We start from the raw sequence: 20,844 nt of genomic DNA, 5'->3' as shown, positions 1-20,844 counted from the left end.
CGGAGGGGGCGGGACGATGACGCGGTGAGCCGTGATTGGCTCGCGGCGGCCATCTTGAATTTCAAAAATGACGCTGAGGCGCCATTTTTGAAACTGGAACCGCTCCGCTGCCAAACTCTGCAGGATAAAGGTAAATTTCCGCCGCCGCACCGCCGCAACCCGCCACCCGCACCGCCGCCGCCCGCACCACCGCCGCATCCCGCCGCCCGCACCATCGTCGCATCCAGCCACCCGCACCTCCTCCGCCAGCGTCGCCCACACAGTGATTGACAGCGGATCCAGTGACGGATCCGCTGGCCAATCACTGTGGCCTCACTGACAGGGACGTTCTTTCATAGGTTGAAAGCACGTCCCTGTATGAAAGCGGCACCACTAATGGTGCCGCTTTCCCATATATTTTCAATGGGCTTTTACAGCCCATGGCTAGTCCCCGCCCGTGCCCGCCCCCCGCTCCCCATACTTTCCCCAGTGACAACGGGAGGCACCACGATCGGTGCCTCCAAAACACAAAAAGAAAACAGCAATGCAAAGAATAATATTAAGAAGATACATATGACACAGAATATGTGTCATATGCATCTTCTTTGTATTATCTTAATCATTAATGACAGGGGAGGCACTGCCTCCCCTGCCTCCCCTGACTGCACGTCCCTGGTGCGCTGATACCGCTTCTCCCCGCATGTATGACCGCAGGGAAGTCTGCTCAGTGACAGGGGTGCATTCATATCATGCTGTTATCTGTAAGATAGTAAAGCCGATATGCGAGGGCAATGTATGTTTCACTGACCGTTCCGACACTTGCAGCTATCAATTTCGCCAGCTGCAGTTGTCATTGTCCATACACTATAGCCAGGGAAAGCACAGTCGCTGGCTGCCCTGGGCTGTGCCTATGGCTTCCGTTCCCATAGGTGCTGTGTGTACACATTATTACCATGTGGGGTGTGCATATGTAACTATTACAGAGTTATTCCATACCTCCCAACCGTCCCGATTTTCGCGGGACAGTCCCGTTTTTTGGGGGACTGTCCCGCTGTCCCACCCACGGGCCTCAGTGTCCCGCAGTGTGTGTGTGTGTGGGGGGTCAGTTGGGAGGCTCCTGCACTCGCTGCTCTGCTTAGCAGAGCAGCGGTGAATAGACACTGTGCGCATGCGCACAGTGTCTATTCAGTGCAGACAGAGGGAGACGGGGCATGCCAGCGGGTCACAGAGTGCTGGGCATGCCCCCTCAGTGACGAAACCGTGGACGTGGCTCGCGATCGCGGGTCCTCCCGCGAAGCCATGGCCCCTTTTCATAGGCCATGCCCCCTTTTCAGGAGCGCGTGTGGCTTCGATGCGCGTGTGCCCCTCTTCACCTGCGCGCAAAGTTGAGAGGTATGTCATTCTAGCAAAATATACAGCTCCCGACAAGGCTGTGTGGCCTGATTGAAATGGGCGTGGTCTCATTACAGTGGGCGTGACCTCGTCTGATATCACACCCACCACAGGGGGAAAAAATAAAAATAAAAAAGTCCCCTTTTTACACATTACACCAGGCAAGTGTCCCCATATTACACAGCGCGGCAGGCAGGTGTCCCCATTTTACAAAGTGCGGCAGGCAGGTGTCCCCATTTTACACAGTGCGGCAGGTATCCCCATTTTACACAGTGCGGCAGGTGCCCCCATTTTACACAGTGCGGCAGGTATCCCCATTTTACACAGTGCGGCAGGTGCCCCCATTTTACACAGTGCGGCAGGTGCCCCCATTTTACACAGTGCGGCAGGTGCCCCCATTTTACACAGTGCGGCAGGTATCCCCATTTTACACAGTGCGGCAGGTATCCCCATTTTACACAGTGCGGCAGGTATCCCCATTTTACACAGTGCGGCAGGTGCCCCCATTTTACACAGTGCGGCAGGTATCCCCATTTTACACAGTGCGGCAGGTATCCCCATTTTACACAGTGCGGCAGGTATCCCCATTTTACACAGTGCGGCAGGTGCCCCCATTTTACACAGTGCGGCAGGTGCCCCCATTTTACACAGTGCGGCAGGTGTCCCCATTTTACACAGTGCGGCAGGTATCCCCATTTACACAGTGCGGCAGGTATCCCCATTTTACACAGTGCGGCAGGTATCCCCATTTTACACAGTGCGGCAGGTATCCCCATTTTACACAGTGCGGCAGGTGTCAAGTGGGGGGAGGGAGGGAGAGAGGGAGAGAGAGAGAGAGAGAGAGAATACTTACAACTTGCCGCTCTTCGGGTCCCTCCTCTGTCGATGGTTATCTCCAGTCCTCCGGCTCCTCTCCTCCCTCTCTCTCCCCCGGAGCGCTGCTGCTCGGGGGGCGGGGCTTCGCGAAATGACGCGTTTGCGTCGTGACGTCACGACGCAAACGCGTCATTTCGCGAAGCCCCGCCCCCCGAGCAGGAGCGCTCCGGGGGAGAGAGAGGGAGGAGAGCAGTGGTCACAAAGTGCCGCGGCGGGCGCCCCGTGCGGTTGCACGGCTCGCCCGCCGCTAGAAACGGCACTGACCATATTTCCACTCTTATTTTTCCTTTTTTCCTCCAGTATTATAAACTTAAAACTCAAAGCCAAAACCTAGATCTTTAGAAAGGACCTACCTACCAGAACGCTAAGTCCCAGTATATAAAGAGAGCTCCTGTATTCACAACTTTTTCAATACCCTGACAGTTTGCTATCAATAAAATAAAACACAACTCAGTTTTATGGTTTAATTGCGTTTATTTTTATTTGATGTTATTGCATGCAGGAGACTGTGGGGGGTATTTAATAAACAATTATCTCATAAACACTGGAAATTGTAGAGATGTTTGTTTAAAAAAAGAGATAAATATCTATTCTCCGTACCCTCCCACACCTGAAGAAGAAATATTTTTCTCTTAATTTAAACTAACATCTCCAGAAAACATAAATGTCAAATTTTCCAGCTTTTATGAGATAATTGCTTATTAAATATCCCCGTGAGCTTTCATCTTCTCACTATTACATACATGATGGGGACAGGACCATGCGGCAATGTATCGTCAGGTCCAGGCAGAGAAGTGGGGGCAGGTCCACGCTGCTCGATGGTGGCCGGTCCATCCTGCATGGTGGTGGCAGGTCCACGCTGCAATATGGTGGCAGGTTCATGCTGCACGGTGGTGGCAGGTTCATGCTGCACGGTGGTGGCAGGTTCATGTTGCACGGTGGTGGCAGGTCCATGCTGCACGGCGGTGGCAGGTTCATGCTGCACGGTGGTGGCAGGTTCATGCTGCACGGCGGTGGCAGGTTCATGCTGCACGGTGGTGGCAGGTTCGTGCTGCACGGAGGAGGCAGATTCATGCTGCACATTGGTGGCAGGTCCATGCTGCACGGTGGTGGCAGGTTCATGCTGCACGGAGGTGGCAGGTTCATGCTGTACAGCGGTGGCAGGTTCTTGCTGCACGGCAGTGGCTGGTTCATGCTGCACAGTGGTGGCAGGTTCATGTTGTGCTGTGGTGTCAGGAGCAGGCGGCGATGGTGTGCCATGTCCAATTTCCGCAACTGTTCCAGCTTCATGCTGCACGGTGGTGGCAGGAGAATGCTGCCCGGTGGTTTCTGGTCGATGCTGCGCGGTGGTGGCATGGCTACAGGAGGCAACATTGTCGCTTCTCACTGCAGATATGGCAGTAAACTGCCTGGAGGTGAGCTTATCTAGCTACAGGGGCCATGAGCCAGTGACATCACAATTGTGCTGACATCACAATGAAGTGTAGATCACATGCAAGAGAACAAGGTCATTGTCCATTAACTAACAATATTGCCGGGGGGCTGTAGGCTTAAATGCATTGATCAATACATGAACTAAAACGCCACTGTTTGTTAGATAATATAGTGAGTGCAGAGCCCCTGGGATTTCTAATTAAACACTGTGGTCACATACTGTGTTGCACCCCAAATATAGGAATACAGTAGGTGAGTGCCGTGGAATAGTGCTTTCTGTTTATTAGATTCATTTTTAAATTAATCTTTTTGTGATCACATTTCCTCATGCACCCTGTTTAACTTTGTTCCGCCCCCCTTTGCTGCTCCATATGTACAACACACACACACACACACACACACACACACACACGAGCCGCAGCAGCACAATGTAATTGGTGGAGACGTCGCTGCATCTGTCCATCTCCTTCACATTGGCTGGCCGCGATCGCTCCCTCCCTGCTCCTGGCGGGACTCTACATGACGTAATGTGTAAAATGGGCTCTGGCCCCATTTTAAATATGGGGGGTGGGCCACCAATGCCGTTTCTTGTGTCAAAGTCAGAAAAATGTCTCTATGCACGTTGCCATATTTGCACCGCACACTGGTCCGTGCTGCGCATGCGTACGCTCTCCCGTGAAGGCGCATACCCGCAATAGCGTGCACTCGCAGGCGCGGTATGCGTATTTACGGTAGAGTTTATGTAGTCGTAGCGTGCGACTCATTCGTTACAAATGTTCACAATTAATGTAGTTTGTAGATCATGGTCCCCTTGATAGATTCTGAAAGTTTGGTTAAAATAGAAGGTCCCTGGTTAAAGGAATCCCTCTTTGTATTGTACGAAGGGTCTGACAGGAATCATACAGCAGTGTTTGGTACCCATCGGAAGAGTATTTAATTAGTAATATTCCGGTGTTGGTTTGGAGCGTATTAATCGCTCGTGCGAATAGTTATGGACATAAGAAGTTTATGTCCATTTCTACTATTTACTCATACTCAGGTATGCGGCGGGAAACCTAGTTCCCCACCCACCTGAGCTGTTTGAAATCGTCACAGCCCACCTGTATGAATCACCCTATGACCTTTTGTTGTGATACAGGGTCGAATTCCTTCATCCAATGGACAATGGGATTGTAGGGACTGTAGGATTGCATTGTGTGTGGGGCATAAATAGGCAGGCCGACCACATCCAGCTCTCACTCTTCAACGGTTCTCATTGCTGAAAATCGGGTGCTGGATGTCCAGGCGCATGCGATCGTTTACCCTTGTGCGTAAGTTTCTCTCCGTTATCATTGTCTTTCTGTGAGCCAATTTCTCTCATCTCTCTCCGTCTCTCTCTCTCTCTTTCCCTTCTCTCTCTCTCTCGTATCTCCCCTAGACTAGTATTGTATTGTATTAGATAGTATTGTTTAGTTCTGTGGTTAGGAAGTCTCTGTTATATTGTAGTGTATCATTTGTACTGTTATCCCCTTTTTTACAAGTATACTAGATATAATACAGTTAATAGGCTTTGGAACCTAAACCAGTATCTGTGTATTTTCTATAGTGTTAAGTGTTCACTTGAGCGTCGGTGACGCTCAAGCAGCTTTGTAGTTAGTCAGGTTACACAAGGTTGCACTTACACCCTGTATTCACATTAAGGTATTCCGTGTATTTCTTTGGTATAAGGTTTAGACATAAAGGTATAGCATTGTGAGCGTCTGCGCCGCTGGTGATCTCCTCGTGGTCTCGAGCGTCCGCTACGCCATAGCGAATCATTACTCTAGTCATAGCCAATAACGTGTCCTGTGATTGCTGGGCCGTGAGCGAACGTGACGCTTGAGCGTCTCGCCTACGGCTGAGCGATCGTTACGCAACTAGCGTACCATTACGGTACTTCTTAAGTAAACAGCGTACAGTGTTCTTAGCTTCATAAAGGGTTGTTTATACGACAAGGGAATTTAGCATTGTCAATTGGGGACTCGTCCTATCCTTCTCATATCTGCACTAGGTAGATCAGCAGACATTATCCATCAGCAAAGGGCGGGATCATATTCCTTGCAGTGCTGATTGGATAAGCGTCTGCTTCGCTTAGATAAAGAGTGCTGAAGGAATCCGGGAACCGGAAGTAAGAACAAAACGCTTGTGTCTTTTAAAACTGTTTTATTTTTCTTCTGTCTTGCGTATACACGCACGCATACATTTATCTGTATTTCTTTTTCAAATTTCGTATATCACTATTCCTGTTTGCCAAGTTTTATAGTTGATAGAAAGTGCAAAAAGAGATTTGCTGTTATTTCATAGTAGAGGTAATAGTTAAAGTATAGACCAACACACGGCTTGTCTGGGAGATAAGACAGTCAGTGTGGTGTGCGGTAGATGATCAGGGATCATCTACATTGATAAAGGTAGAAATTGTGTTACGGTGGATCTTTGTTTTGCGTACACGTGTCCCTAACAAAAGACTTGCGTACGCAATCCAAACGGCAGACGCACGCAGCGTACATTACGCAACGTAGCGTCCGGTTACGCTCACGTAGCTCAAGTCACGGAAAAGGTGAATTAGCGCAAAGCGATAATTAGCGCAAAGGCGATAAGTAACGCACAGCGGTAGATAACGCGAAGCGGTAAATAACGCAAATCTATTTTTGGAAAAAAAAAAAAAACTGAAATTTAGTTTAACAGATCCTGCTCCTAATTGGTAACACTGTTGGACTGAAGACAATTTCTGCGCAGAAATAGATATAGAAACAAAGTGTACATGTGTTGAGTGAGTGTGGTTTTGTATACATAAGTTTATACAACTTTAAGGTGGAACCAAAAGGAAAGCCGGGTACTCGTCAAGGGACATACGTGTAAGTGACATATACGGTGGCTAGGGAGGCATCCCTGGTTAAATAATATTTGAGCATTAGAGTATAGCGGACCATAAGTTAACAAGACCAGGAGGTCATAAGGTAACAAGACCAGGAGGTCGTAAGGTAAAAGGTCCGCTATAAAAGTCCAGTGGCACAACGCCTGGGGTGTTGGTGCAGAACCCATATAGGCCATACAAGCTCTTGCTGAAGGAATCGCGGCCGGAAACATCGATTCCATTGATCTTTCAGTACATGACAAGTAGTGCTTGTGTACTGAACGATTGGACCACACGTAATTGTGTGCAGTAGTTAGTAATCTGACCTAATACCATTAGAGTAAAGTGGTCACAAACGCTATTTGTACATTCTGACGTGATTTGTGTAATTTTTTATTTTTGGAAGGGAAGTTCGCTGGTCACTCAGGAACTATCTAACAACCCCAACTTTACTGGAAAGAGTAAGTGTCCTGCGGGTAACCCTCATATGTTCCAGTAAACTGAAGGTTCCATAGGGGCCCTGTATCGAGTACGCCAGCACCATATCGGTGTGATCAGGTCGTATTGGTCGAGGTGGGCGAGTGAGTGGGGTACTCGGTAAACCGCCACCGCCGGCCTACTGTGGAGTAATTTGGTTGTCTGTAAAGGCTTGCTGAAAACCTTGATACAGAAATCCAAGGAGGACTAAGCAACACCTGCAGACTATGGGGGCCAGTTGCTCAGGTAGGGGGCGATCAACCCTGGTTCAGGTTGATTCTGTGAACCGACCAGTTGGGTCGGCACGATATGTAATGTGTGAAAAATATGGAAGTCACACCGAATCTTTATGTGATGAATGGGAGAGAATGACTGTACAAGACAGGGACAAATTCCCAAGAATAGGTAGCTTCAGTCCAGACGTGTTACAAAATTTAAGGAGGAGGATATGTCTCGTAAAATCAACAAAGAGACGAATTCAGCATCATGATTACTTACAGTTATGGCACCAGGAAGGTGAGATACAGAGAGGTTTGGCTCTGGCGGCGGGATCTGGGGCAGTCAGGAAGCTGATAGCCACAGCTCCACCTCCACCATACATTGCAGGAGAGAAGCTGATTACGGAGAGAAACGCACTGGGTTGTAAAACACAAACTCTTAGTAACCCTGTAAATGTTAATGATGTTAACCAAATAACTCATGCAAGTATTAACCCGTGCAAGATGTACCCTGTTTTGAACCTTCCTCAGGAGTGTGATCAAGAAGAAGATTCGGTAACAATTTCAGCGCTCTCTCTAGCGGCCACCATATCAGAAACCACAGTAGGAACTGCACCACCCACGAGATTAGTTAAGGCCCCTAGCGGAGGGATAGGTGAGGTCGTGTCAACGGGTAAGTACGGCACCATGCATTACACTGAAACAATTGTACCACAACAAGCTGTAGAATCTACACAGGAAGAGGCTGTTAGAATTGCTCCTGTAAGGGTAATAGCAGTTCCCAATGGAAAAACAGATGTGTCTGGAGCCACTCCCATAAGGAACATTGCCATGTACACTCCATTTTCCAGAATGGAATTAAGAACAATAGTGTCCGAATTTCCTGACCCCAGGAAAGACTTAGTTGCTAGCCAAAAATACATCAGGGATCTAGGTAACACTGTAGAACCCAACAACAAGGATTGGCAGATACTGCTAAGAGCTTGTTTACCTTCCAATGTTGACGCAACTCAATTTTTAGCTGACTGTGCATTGGATAAAGATGTACCGCTTACAGACGTGTACAACAAGGATAATGTAAAAAGGATAAATTTACAGCTAAAGGAGTATTTCCCTGCCGTTGTTAAATGGAATAAAATATTTTCCATTAAGCAAAAGGAGTCCGAAACGGCAACAGAATATTTTCACCGGGCACTATTAGAAATGGCAAAGTACACTGGTATAGAAGACATTAAGACCAACCCAAACCATCGAGAAGTAGCAGTATCTGTACTGATGGATGGTTTGAAAGAAACATTAAAAGCTAGGGTACAGACCACGCAGCCATGTTGGCGAGGTCTGTCAGTGTCCACATTGAGAGAGGCTGCTATTGATCACGACAGAAACATCACTAGGCACAGGGAATCGCAAAGTGATAAGTTGATGTCCGTAAGTATACAGGCGCTGACCACAAGGCAGCCTGCGTATGTACCACCGAATCCTGTGGGTAAGGCAAGTGTAATAACATGTTTTTCTTGTAACAGACCGGGACACTTTGCACGAGAATGTAGAGCAAAGAATGTACAAAGATCTTTTCAACCCCCTAGACAACAACACAACACACGACATTGGGAGCAGGGTCCACAGAGGCGGAGTTTTGAGCCACATACAGGGGAAACAAAAAGATATCCCCCGAACAGAGACTGGCAGGCCTCTGGTAGTTCCCAGCTAACTCCCCCACAAGTAGTTGCTGCCAATGGGATTCAGGGAGGTCAGCATACCCAATAGGGGTGTGGCCACACCTGTAATCTGCAGCCAGTTAAATTGATTGCCAGTCTTGGAAGCGAACCAGAGATTGCAATCAATGTAGCTGGTAAAACTTTAAACTTTCTTGTAGACACAGGGGCGGCCAAGTCAGTGATAAATTCGACAGTGGGCATGAGAACCACTGGTAGGACAATTCCAGCCATGGGAGTAACAGGAGTAGTCCAGCACTACCCTGTTAGCAAACCAGCCGAGATTACAATAGGGCCTTTGCATACCAAGCATTCCTTTTTGCTGGCTGCATCGGCACCAACTAATCTCCTGGGGAGAGACTTACTATGTAAAATGGGTTGCGTCATTTATTGTACTCCTGAAGGTGTATTCTTGGACATTCCTGAGAATCACGCTCAGGAGGTACGAGACATGTTAGACTCCCCATCAAAATTAATGTCACATTCCATTATGACAAATAGGAACCCATCCCAAGTAGAAGAGATGACCTCTCAGATACCAGAGTCACTTTGGACAAAAGATGGACAGGACACTGGATTAATGGCAAACGTAGCTCCAGTAGTTGTACAAGTAAAAGATGGTAGGATAGCTCCAAAAATCCCACAGTATCCTCTGAAGCCAGAGGTGGAGTTAGGAGTTTTCCCAGTAATAGAGCGCTTGCTACAACAGGGCATTCTAGTAAGAACGTCCAGCACAGCAAATAGTCCCATCTTCCCTGTTAAAAAGAATGGGGGGAGGGGTTACAGGCTAGTGCAGGATCTAAGGGGGATTAACAAAATAGTTGAAAGTCAGTTCCCCGTAGTGCCTAATCCAGCTGTCATCCTAATGCAAATTCCTCCCACTGCCAAATTTTTCACTGTTATTGACCTCTGCTCCGCTTTCTTTTCGGTACCTCTGCACCCTGACAGCCAATATTTGTTTGCATTCACATACAGAGGAGTCCAATACACGTGGACTCGGTTACCCCAAGGTTTCATAGATAGTCCAAGTATATTTTCTCAGGCTTTGCATGATTGTTTACAGTCTTTCCAACCAGACAGTGGATCAGTATTGATACAGTATGTGGACGATTTATTACTGTGTTCAGATTCACTGGAAGCATCTCTGAAGGATACGAAACAGCTCCTGTTTCATCTTTCAGACACAGGTCACAAGGTTTCCAAAGACAAGTTACAATTATGCCAAACTAAGGTAAAATATTTGGGACACTGTCTAACACAAGGACTGAGACACCTGACCGCTGATAGAATCCAAGCCATTAGAGACATGACACTGCCACAAACCCAACAACAGATCAGGACGTTTCTAGGAATGTGTGGGTATTGCCGTAATTGGATCCCAGGGTTTTCCATATTGGCGTTACCTTTGCAGGAAATGGTCTCTTCAAACAAACCTGACCGGATTTCGCATACAGACGAATCCGAAACAGCATTTGAGAGACTCAAACAGTGCCTAACGCAGGCACCAGCACTAGGTATGCCAGACTATGGGAAACCCTTTGAACTATACGGAACAGAAAGTGCTGGGTGCGCAGCAGGTGTACTAACACAAAAACACGGTGACGCCAGCAGGCCAATTGCATACTACAGCGCCCAGCTAGACACGGTAGCACGATCCCTCCCCACATGCTTGCGTAGCATTGCGGCGATAGCATTGCTAGTGACGAAAAGCGAAGATGTTGTGCTAGGCCACAACCTCACAATCCATACACCACATGCGGTATCTGCCTTATTGAATTCTGCCCAAACCAGACACGTCTCATCAGCAAGGTTTACGAGATGGGAATTGGCATTAATGGCCCCAGTAAACATCACCATAAGGAGATGCAGTGCATTAAACCCTGCAACATTTCTCCCAGGTGTGCCTGGTCAGACACAAAGGGTGGAAGGTGAGAGTGATGGGGAAGGAGGATTTAATGCAAAGGAAGATACACATGATTGTATGGAATATTTGACCCAAAATTTTACCGCAAGGCCTGACATCAGTGACAATCCACTGGAAGATGCAGAACTAACGTTCTACACGGACGGTAGTTGTCATAGACAGTCAGACTCGGGAGACTTGTGTACTGGATACGCAGTCGTAGATGACCAAGGCACCATAGAAGCGGAACCGCTAGGCCCACCTCACTCAGCCCAGGTTGCTGAACTGGTCGCCCTAACCAGAGCATGTGAATTGGCTAAGGGTAAGTCAGCCAATATCTACACCGATTCTAGATACGCCTTCGGGGTAGTACATGATTTCGGAGCCCTATGGCGGCTCAGAAATTTCATGACGGCGGCTGGTACACCGATAGCGCATGCAGCTCACATAAAAAGGCTTCTAACAGCGATACAGGAACCCGACAGAGTGGCTGTTATCAAATGTAAAGCACATACATATAGCCAAGACCCAATATCCCTTGGTAACAGCCGAGCAGACGAAGCCGCAAAGCTTGCAGCTGCTACCCCCATACAGACAGACACCACACAACTGATGGTATTTAATACCATCAACACACAAAAGTTGTGTGAGATGCAGAATTTGTGTTCCACACAGGAAAGAGCAGTCTGGAAGGCAAAGGGATATGGCCAGGAGTCCTCAGGGCTCTGGACGGATGGACATGGTAAACCAGTGGCCCCCAGGGCATACCTTCCATGTCTGGCTGAAGCAGCTCACGGGCTGACTCATCTAGGCAAGGAGGGGATGTGCAAATTGGTAAGAGCATACTGGTGCGCCCCAGGATTCTCCTCTCATGCGAGTAAAAGAGCAATGTCATGCCTTACCTGTCTGAGAAAGAATATTGGAAAAGCAATACCTACAGAACCATCCCATATCCCACCTGCCGGCGGCCCTTTCCAGGTAATACAAATTGACTTCATTCAATTACCCCCATGTCGAAATTTTAAATATGTACTTGTTTGTATAGATGTTTTCTCGAATTGGGTCGAAGCTTTTCCAGCAGCTACAAATACCGCTATGTTTACAGCTAAGAAAATTGTGCAGGAATTTGTATGTAGATATGGTATCCCTAGAATCATTGAAAGTGATAGGGGTACCCATTTTACAGGTGATGTCTTTCAAGGAATGTGTAAGTTGATGGGAATTGATAGTAAGCTGCACACTCCGTACCGTCCACAGGCGAGTGCGAAGGTCGAAAGAGTGAACAGCACTATTAAAAATAAATTGAGTAAAGTAATGGCAGAGACAGGATTGACGTGGCCAGAAGCTTTACCCATTGTTTTGTATAGCATCAGAACCACTCCCAGGTCCCCTCTTAATCTGTCTCCTTTTGAAATCTTGTTTGGTCGACAACCGCATGTCATGATTAACCCTCAGGATGATTTGAAATGTAACAATGAAGTAACTGTAAAGTACTTGATTAACATGAGTAAGCAGTTGAGGAGTCAAAATGATAATCTGAAGTTGGTGATTCCTGATTTACCAGGTAGTAATTGTCATGACATTGAACCTGGGGATTATGTAATGATACAAAATTTTCTACGCTCAGGTTGTCTTATTGATAGATGGGAAGGACCATACCAGGTCTTATTGACTAGCACCACAGCATTGAAGGTTGCTGAGAGAGAGACTTGGGTCCATTCATCCCACTGCAAAAAGGTGGCCGATCCAGAGAAGTCCCGTGATAAGGAACAGACGGTAGAGGTTGTATCACTGGAGTGTCTGTTCCAGGAGGACTGAGGCGGCACCTGAGCCTTGAAGACCGAAAGCAGTTGTCGACTCCCTTCTCCCTTTTATTGTTTTTCTCCACTTCCCAGCCCCTCTCCCTTAAAATTTCTTTTTCCCCCTTCTCATTCTTCTCTATTTCCTCCTCAAAGATGGACTTGCCCCAAGAGACTGTGATCCGGATTTTGATGTTAACCATGATGTTGACCAGAGCAGTCTGTTCCGGCGAGAGTACCATAGAGGTCGAAAGAGGTTCTGGAATGGGTTCCGATTATGATGATGGAGGCGTAGTTTTCCAAGATCAACCAAACCAACAAGCAAAGGCGAGTATCAGAAAACGATCCGATAGAAGAAATTGTGATGGATTGTTAGCTGAAGAAAATTGTATCTGTAGGCTCTGTGATAATCTGGTTGAAGATGGATGCATAAAGAAATGCCAATCTAGTTTTAATATCCATATAGACCGGCATCCATTGAGTGACTATCACTCCTTAGTGGGTAACGTGTTAAACCAAACAGATTGTTGGGTATGCTCTCAAGTACCTCAGGGTCACAGCAAATCAGGGCTAGTACCATTTCCTTTAACGTTAGGGGAGGTACTTGAGCTAAATGGTGGGAGACCGGTGGACCGGAGGTTTAATATCTCCAGCCCTCCTAGTTTGAAGCTCCACCAATACCATGTGGATAGGTCCCTCTTATGTTTTAATATCTCCAACCCCCGTAAGCCGGGAAATTGGGAAGTGTCATGGAGCAACCTTACCATGACCTTTTCACACAGAGCAGATAGAATGCCTACAGATACAGAGCTCGTACGCCACATAGCCAGTAGAGGAAAATCTTTTCGGTATCGATATACCTTAGGAAATAGGATTACTAGAGTTGGAGAGGTATCACCAGGATACTGTGCACATATCGTACAAACTGAAACGTGCATTAGACAGATGGAAGAATTAGGGTCAGGAGATTTCACCTGGAAGGTTTGTAACATGGTCATGTCCTTCTCCGTCCCTTATGTTCTCCCCGATGATGCATATTTCATATGCGGGAGAAAGGCGTACAAGTGGCTTGCCCCAAACTCTGAAGGATTGTGTTATATTGGAAAAGTATTGCCTGAAGTGATGACTGTTACACATGACAAAATGAAGGACATACACCGTGGTGCCCAAGCTCCTTATACTCACACTCATTACGAGCACCGAGTTAAAAGACAACTGTCAGAAAGGTTAGAGCATCCGGCCTCTGATCTTATCCATGAATCCACCGGGATTCAGGTTCTGGTAGCGTTAGATTTCACTCGTACCGCTCGAGGTGTGATGAATTATAGATACATTTCCGCACTCGCCAATTTGTTAGATAATATCACTGAAATGTATGATGACACGTTTAGATACACTGGAAGAGAACTTCAAGCTTACAAAACAGAACTAGTTCAGCATAGGATGGTTCTTAATTATCTTACAGCAGTAACAGGCGGATATTGTGTTACATTGGCAACACAGTACGGCATAAAGTGTTGCACTTATATCACGAATAGCACCGAGGATCCGGTAGAGGTCATAGACCAAAAGATGGACGACATTCTCCAATTAAAGTGGGAATTTCGCCGAAAACACAATCTCACCCTTGCTGCTGTAGGTAATGAGCTGACTGGTTGGGTGTCATGGTTGAACCCACGAAATTGGTTCTCCGGTTTGGGGGACTGGGCTCAAGGAGTCATAATGGATGTTGGAAAGTTTCTACTATGTATCTTGGGTGTCGTTATATCGATTGGATTGATATTTAGATGCGGGCAGGCTTTAATGAGGTGCAAACAAAGTACAAAAGTGATGAGCTTGAGGAGTGAGGAAACCGTAATTAACCTGGATTTGATTTATGACCCAATGATAGAAACCAGGATGTGATGAAAATGCGATTATACGGTCCGTTTCTTTCACCTGTTTTTCTGCTTTTCTCCAAGATACAAAGACCCCCTTGGACGAGGAAGCTGACGAGACGAGATGTATACAGACAACGGATTGACCAAAGAAGAAGATTTGACAACTTTAAATATGGACACTTGATGAACTTTGCCATGGATCCCCAGTTTCCCTAGTACTTTTAAACTCACGCTAGCCCAACATTTTTTGTAAATCTGATGGCTCAGACAAAGCTATTTGCTCATGCCCAAGGAGCAATACAGCGCAAAGAAGACGACTCTCAACAGATACCGAACACAACTTCGACGACAGATGTACATTTCCCTGACATAGAATATCACTGCATTTTCCATAAGTGTTCTTTATCTTCATCTCTACAACCCTCAGGTAATGACACACATAGACGATAGGGAATACAGGCACAGATATCAGCAACCACATACCTCCCCCATTCATGTATCATCAACTAAAATGTGCTCCCCATTTTGTTCAAAATCCGAAAAGAGCTCGGTAAAGTTTGACAGCCCATCCACAGACCTGTACCACAGGATAAGAAGGAATTCAAATGTATACTTCGCAATACCTCGAAGCTTGATTTACCACACGTACGGCACGATGATACATGACCCTTCAAACATGGATTCATACACACATGCTTCTGCTATCTCACTAGGTCATACCCTCTTCACACCTTCTCCTCTCTCCTCCCTTACCCAACCATGGAAATCAATTAACCCCTGACTTGCATTTTTCTCCTTAAATGTTTTGTGGCAGTTATTATTGACTGCCAAAGGGTGGACTGTCAAAGTCAGAAAAATGTCTCTATGCACGTTGCCATATTTGCACCGCACACTGGTCCGTGCTGCGCATGCGTACGCTCTCCCGTGAAGGCGCATACCCGCAATAGCGTGCACTCGCAGGCGCGGTATACGTATTTACGGTAGAGTTTATGTAGTCGTAGCGTGCGACTCATTCGTTACAAATGTTCACAATTAATGTAGTTTGTAGATCATGGTCCCCTTGATAGATTCTGAAAGTTTGGTTAAAATAGAAGGTCCCTGGTTAAAGGAATCCCTCTTTGTATTGTACGAAGGGTCTGACAGGAATCATACAGCAGTGTTTGGTACCCATCGGAAGAGTATTTAATTAGTAATATTCCGGTGTTGGTTTGGAGCGTATTAATCGCTCGTGCGAATAGTTATGGACATAAGAAGTTTATGTCCATTTCTACTATTTACTCATACTCAGGTATGCGGCGGGAAACCTAGTTCCCCACCCACCTGAGCTGTTTGAAATCGTCACAGCCCACCTGTATGAATCACCCTATGACCTTTTGTTGTGATACAGGGTCGAATTCCTTCATCCAATGGACAATGGGATTGTAGGGACTGTAGGATTGCATTGTGTGTGGGGCATAAATAGGCAGGCCGACCACATCCAGCTCTCACTCTTCAACGGTTCTCATTGCTGAAAATCGGGTGCTGGATGTCCAGGCGCATGCGATCGTTTACCCTTGTGCGTAAGTTTCTCTCCGTTATCATTGTCTTTCTGTGAGCCAATTTCTCTCATCTCTCTCCGTCTCTCTCTCTCTCTTTCCCTTCTCTCTCTCTCTCGTATCTCCCCTAGACTAGTATTGTATTGTATTAGATAGTATTGTTTAGTTCTGTGGTTAGGAAGTCTCTGTTATATTGTAGTGTATCATTTGTACTGTTATCCCCTTTTTTACAAGTATACTAGATATAATACAGTTAATAGGCTTTGGAACCTAAACCAGTATCTGTGTATTTTCTATAGTGTTAAGTGTTCACTTGAGCGTCGGTGACGCTCAAGCAGCTTTGTAGTTAGTCAGGTTACACAAGGTTGCACTTACACCCTGTATTCACATTAAGGTATTCCGTGTATTTCTTTGGTATAAGGTTTAGACATAAAGGTATAGCATTGTGAGCGTCTGCGCCGCTGGTGATCTCCTCGTGGTCTCGAGCGTCCGCTACGCCATAGCGAATCATTACTCTAGTCATAGCCAATAACGTGTCCTGTGATTGCTGGGCCGTGAGCGAACGTGACGCTTGAGCGTCTCGCCTACGGCTGAGCGATCGTTACGCAACTAGCGTACCATTACGGTACTTCTTAAGTAAACAGCGTACAGTGTTCTTAGCTTCATAAAGGGTTGTTTATACGACAAGGGAATTTAGCATTGTCACTTGAACACAGCGCTAAAATGTCTACTTACGGTACTGCCGGGGACTATATATATATATATACATATATATGCATAGTTACATACATATGTTATACAAAGCACAGTATTCACACATAAATATATATGAAACTTGATCAATATATATATTTATGCTAGTGCTTGCATGCTGTGCATTTTGTGGGTGCACTATCTGAGGCTCGGTGATCAGTCACTCGGCTGTCTGGGCAGCCCTCATGGAGATGAGTTCACACTCGGCTGCATAAGATTGAGGTGGTGAGGTCGGCACATAGGACATCATGCGGTGTGCTGTCACGCGGAGCGCTGAGACACTATGCAGTACAGGGGGGCTGGTGCAGCTGCAGCCTACCGTGCGGCCATGTATCTGGTGGTGTTTGAAGTTAAACTGCCGCTGGGGTTTAAGTGGGCGGAGCCTCAGGTGGCCGCTGGCAGGAATGCTGTAGTGTAGCAGGTGTTTTTTTCCCTGTTTACAGCAGTGGGCCTATTTTGATGGTGGGTCTGGAGCTGCAGCTCCATCAGCCCCACTGTTAATCCGGCCCTGCCCGTAAGGGTGGTATCAGGAATACACCATCACCTCAACTGTATAGTGATTGTGGATACTGTGTCACCTTCTTTATGCTGTAATCAATTTTGATGAATAATATATATATATATATATATATATATATATATTATTTTTTTTAAATGCAATTATTTACTGATTGGGAGATCTTTTTCTTGTCAGGTATTTTTAGGAACATCCCGGATATATCAGCCTCTACAGTTCTAGACCTTGGGAGATCCCAATGGAAATGACTTGTAGGCACAATAAAGATTACCTACTGATCTTATCATAGGACTTTATTGCGCTTATATCTAATTATTTCATCTGAATAACACTATCTGGATTTTTGTGTATATATAAATAAATATATATATATATATATATATATATATATACAGTATATATATATATATATATATACTAGGTGATTCATCGCGCCCTACGGGCGCTCTTCACACCGTCGTAAGGGCCTACGTCCCCTTAACCCTTGCACACCCTTGTGGCATGCAATATTTTTATTATATTGGAGTATTACCTCCAATCATAATTGTGTGAGTGGTTAAATATTGCATGGACAAAAAGTGTGCAATGTTTAAGGGGTCGAAGCCCCTTGCAACGGCGTGAACAGTGCACGCAGGGCCTGATCAATCACCTAGTAGGTGCTTTGGTTGGGGGAGTGGCGGGTGCAGGGAAGATGCGGATGGGATCCGGGGGTGCCGCAGGAGGGGGAGGGCCGGTTGCGGTGGTGTCGCTGGTGGGGGAGGGTCTGGTGCGGTGGTGCCACAGGTGGGGGAGGGGCTGGTGCGGTGGAGCCGCAGGTGGTGGTCCGGAGCCACCGCGGGTGGGGGGGAGCAGTTGCGGGGGTGCCCCGGATGAGGGAGGGGCGAATGCGGTGGTGCGGCGGGAGGGGTGGGTGTGGGGTTGCTGCGGGTGGGGGAGGAGTACCAGAGCTACCACAGGTGCTGTAGGGGGTGTGTGGGGGTGCCGCGGATGGGGCCCGCAGGTACTGTGAGTGGGGGAGGGGTGGGTAATGCTTATCCTGCTTCTCCTCCTGTCAGCAGCTAAGCTGCTGTCCTCCCTTTGGCAGTGGCTCTCCCGGTGACTCGCACAGCAGCCAGTCACTATTGTTAGCGCCAGTGTCCCAACGCACCGCATTACAGGGAAGAAGATGCACTCAATAAACTACAGCTCCCAGCAGCCCTAAGGGCCAGAATGCTTCGGTGCTAAGGACTGCTGGGAGCTGTAGTTTATTTAGTGCGTCTACTTCCCTGTTATGCGGCGCATTGGGACACTGGTGCGAACAATATTACTGGCTGGCAGAACTATGTGACTGGCTGAATCAATGTAAAAGGTGAGAGTGACACTGCACACAGGCCCGGCGCTAGCCGCTCAGCAAAGGGATGCAGTGCAGGGAGGCACCAGGAAGGAGAGGCGTTCTCCCTGCTCTGCATCCCCGTGCTGAGCTGCTGTGGCTATCCCTGCTGCTGCTGCCGGCTGCTGTCACACATGCAGCGGCGCCAGCAGCACACAACCTCCTCTCCCCCTCAGCGCCGGCAGCACAAAGCCTCCTCTCTCCCCCCACTCCCCTGTGTGACATTCAGTGGCCTGGCGGCAGCCAAAGAGTGGCGGAGCTAGATGGGAATAAGAGGCGGCGCTAGACGGGACCATGCTGCAGCAGGAGGATGAGCTGCTACAGCTTCGGCCAGCCAGACGTCATTAGGTAAGTGTCTGGAAAGAGAGTGTGTGTGTGTGTGTGTGTGTGTGTATATATATACAGTGTCTGTGTATATAGTATACTGTATATATGTGAAACTGTGTATGTGTGTAATGTATGTACAGTATGTGTGTGTGTTTGTATATATATATATATATATATATATATGAAACGAAATAGAGGAGATGGCGCCAAGGGAGTTATATCAACGCCCTACCTAAAAACGGACCCTTACAGTACTCTCCGGATAAATTACGTCAGATAACAAATACTAACATAAAAATGTATTAAAACAACATTTCTCTGACGTCCTAGTGGATGCTGGGACTCCGTAAGGACCATGGGGATATAGCGGCTCCGCAGGAGACAGGGCACAATAATAAAAGCTTTAGGATCAGGTGGTGTGCACTGGCTCCTCCCCCTATGACCCTCCTCCAAGCCTCAGTTAGATTTTTGTGCCCGACGAGAAGGGTGCAATCTAGGTGGCTCTCCTGAGCTGCTTAGAATAAAAGTTTAAGTTAGGTTTTTTATTTTCAGTGAGTCCTGCTGGCAACAGGCTCACTGCTACGAGGGACTTAGGGGAGAGAAGTAAACTCACCTGCGTGCAGGATGGATTTGCTTCTTAGGCTACTGGACACCATTAGCTCCAGAGGGATCGAACACAGGCCCAGCCATGGAGTCCGGTCCCGGAGCCGTGCCGCCGACCCCCCTTGCAGATGCCGAAGTTGAAGAGGTCCAGAGGTCCAGAAACAGGCGGCAGAAGACTTTCAGTCTTCATAAGGTAGCGCACAGCACTGCAGCTGTGCGCCATTGTTGTCATCACACTTCACCAACAGTCACCAACTGTCACTGAGGGTGCAGGGCGCTGGGGGGGGGCGCCCTGGGCAGCAATGTATAATACCTTTTTATGGCTAAAATACATCACATATAGCCCTTGAGGCTATATGGATGTATTTAACCCCTGCCAGATCTCACAAACTCCGGGAGAAGAGCCCGCCGAAAAGGGGGCGGGGCCTATTCTCCTCAGCACGCGGCGCCATTTTCCTGCTCAGCTCTGCTGTGAGGAAGGCTCCCAGGCTCTCCCCTGCACTGCACTACAGAAACAGGGTTAAAACAGAGAGGGGGGGCACTTATTTGGCGATATGATTACATATATAAAAATGCTATAAGGGAAAACACTTGTATAAGGGGTTGTCCCTGTATAATTATAGCGTTTTTGGTGTGTGCTGGCAAACTCTCCCTCTGTCTCCCCAAAGGGCTAGTGGGGTCCTGTCCTCTATCAGATGATTCCCTGTGTGTGTGATGTGTGTCGGTACGTGTGTGTCGACATGTAGGAGGACGATGTTGGTGAGGAGGCGGAGCAAATTGCCTGTATTGGTGATGTCACTCTCTAGGGAGTCGACACTGGAATGGATGGCTTATTTAGGAATTACGTGATAATGTCAACACGCTGCAAGGTCGGTTGACGACATGAGACGGCCGGCAAACCAATTAGTACCTGTCCAGGCGTCTCAGACACCGTCAGGGGCTTGTAAAAACGCCCATTTACCTCAGTCGGTCGACACAGACACAGACACGGACACTGACTCCAGTGTCGACGGTGAAGAAATACGTGGGTTTCCTCCGATAGAAAATTATTGGCGGTATACCCTTTCCCGCCAGAAGTTAGGGCGAGTTGGGACAAACGTATTTTCCTTTAGGGCCACACGTTTCATGTTAAGGGCAATGAAGGAGGTGTTACATATTTCTGATACTACAAGTACCACAAATAAGGGTATTATGT

This window comes from Pseudophryne corroboree, chromosome 11 (assembly GCF_028390025.1).
Source record: "Pseudophryne corroboree isolate aPseCor3 chromosome 11, aPseCor3.hap2, whole genome shotgun sequence".
Classification (NCBI taxonomy): Eukaryota; Metazoa; Chordata; class Amphibia; order Anura; family Myobatrachidae; genus Pseudophryne; species Pseudophryne corroboree.
This window is presented reverse-complemented; position numbering follows the sequence as displayed.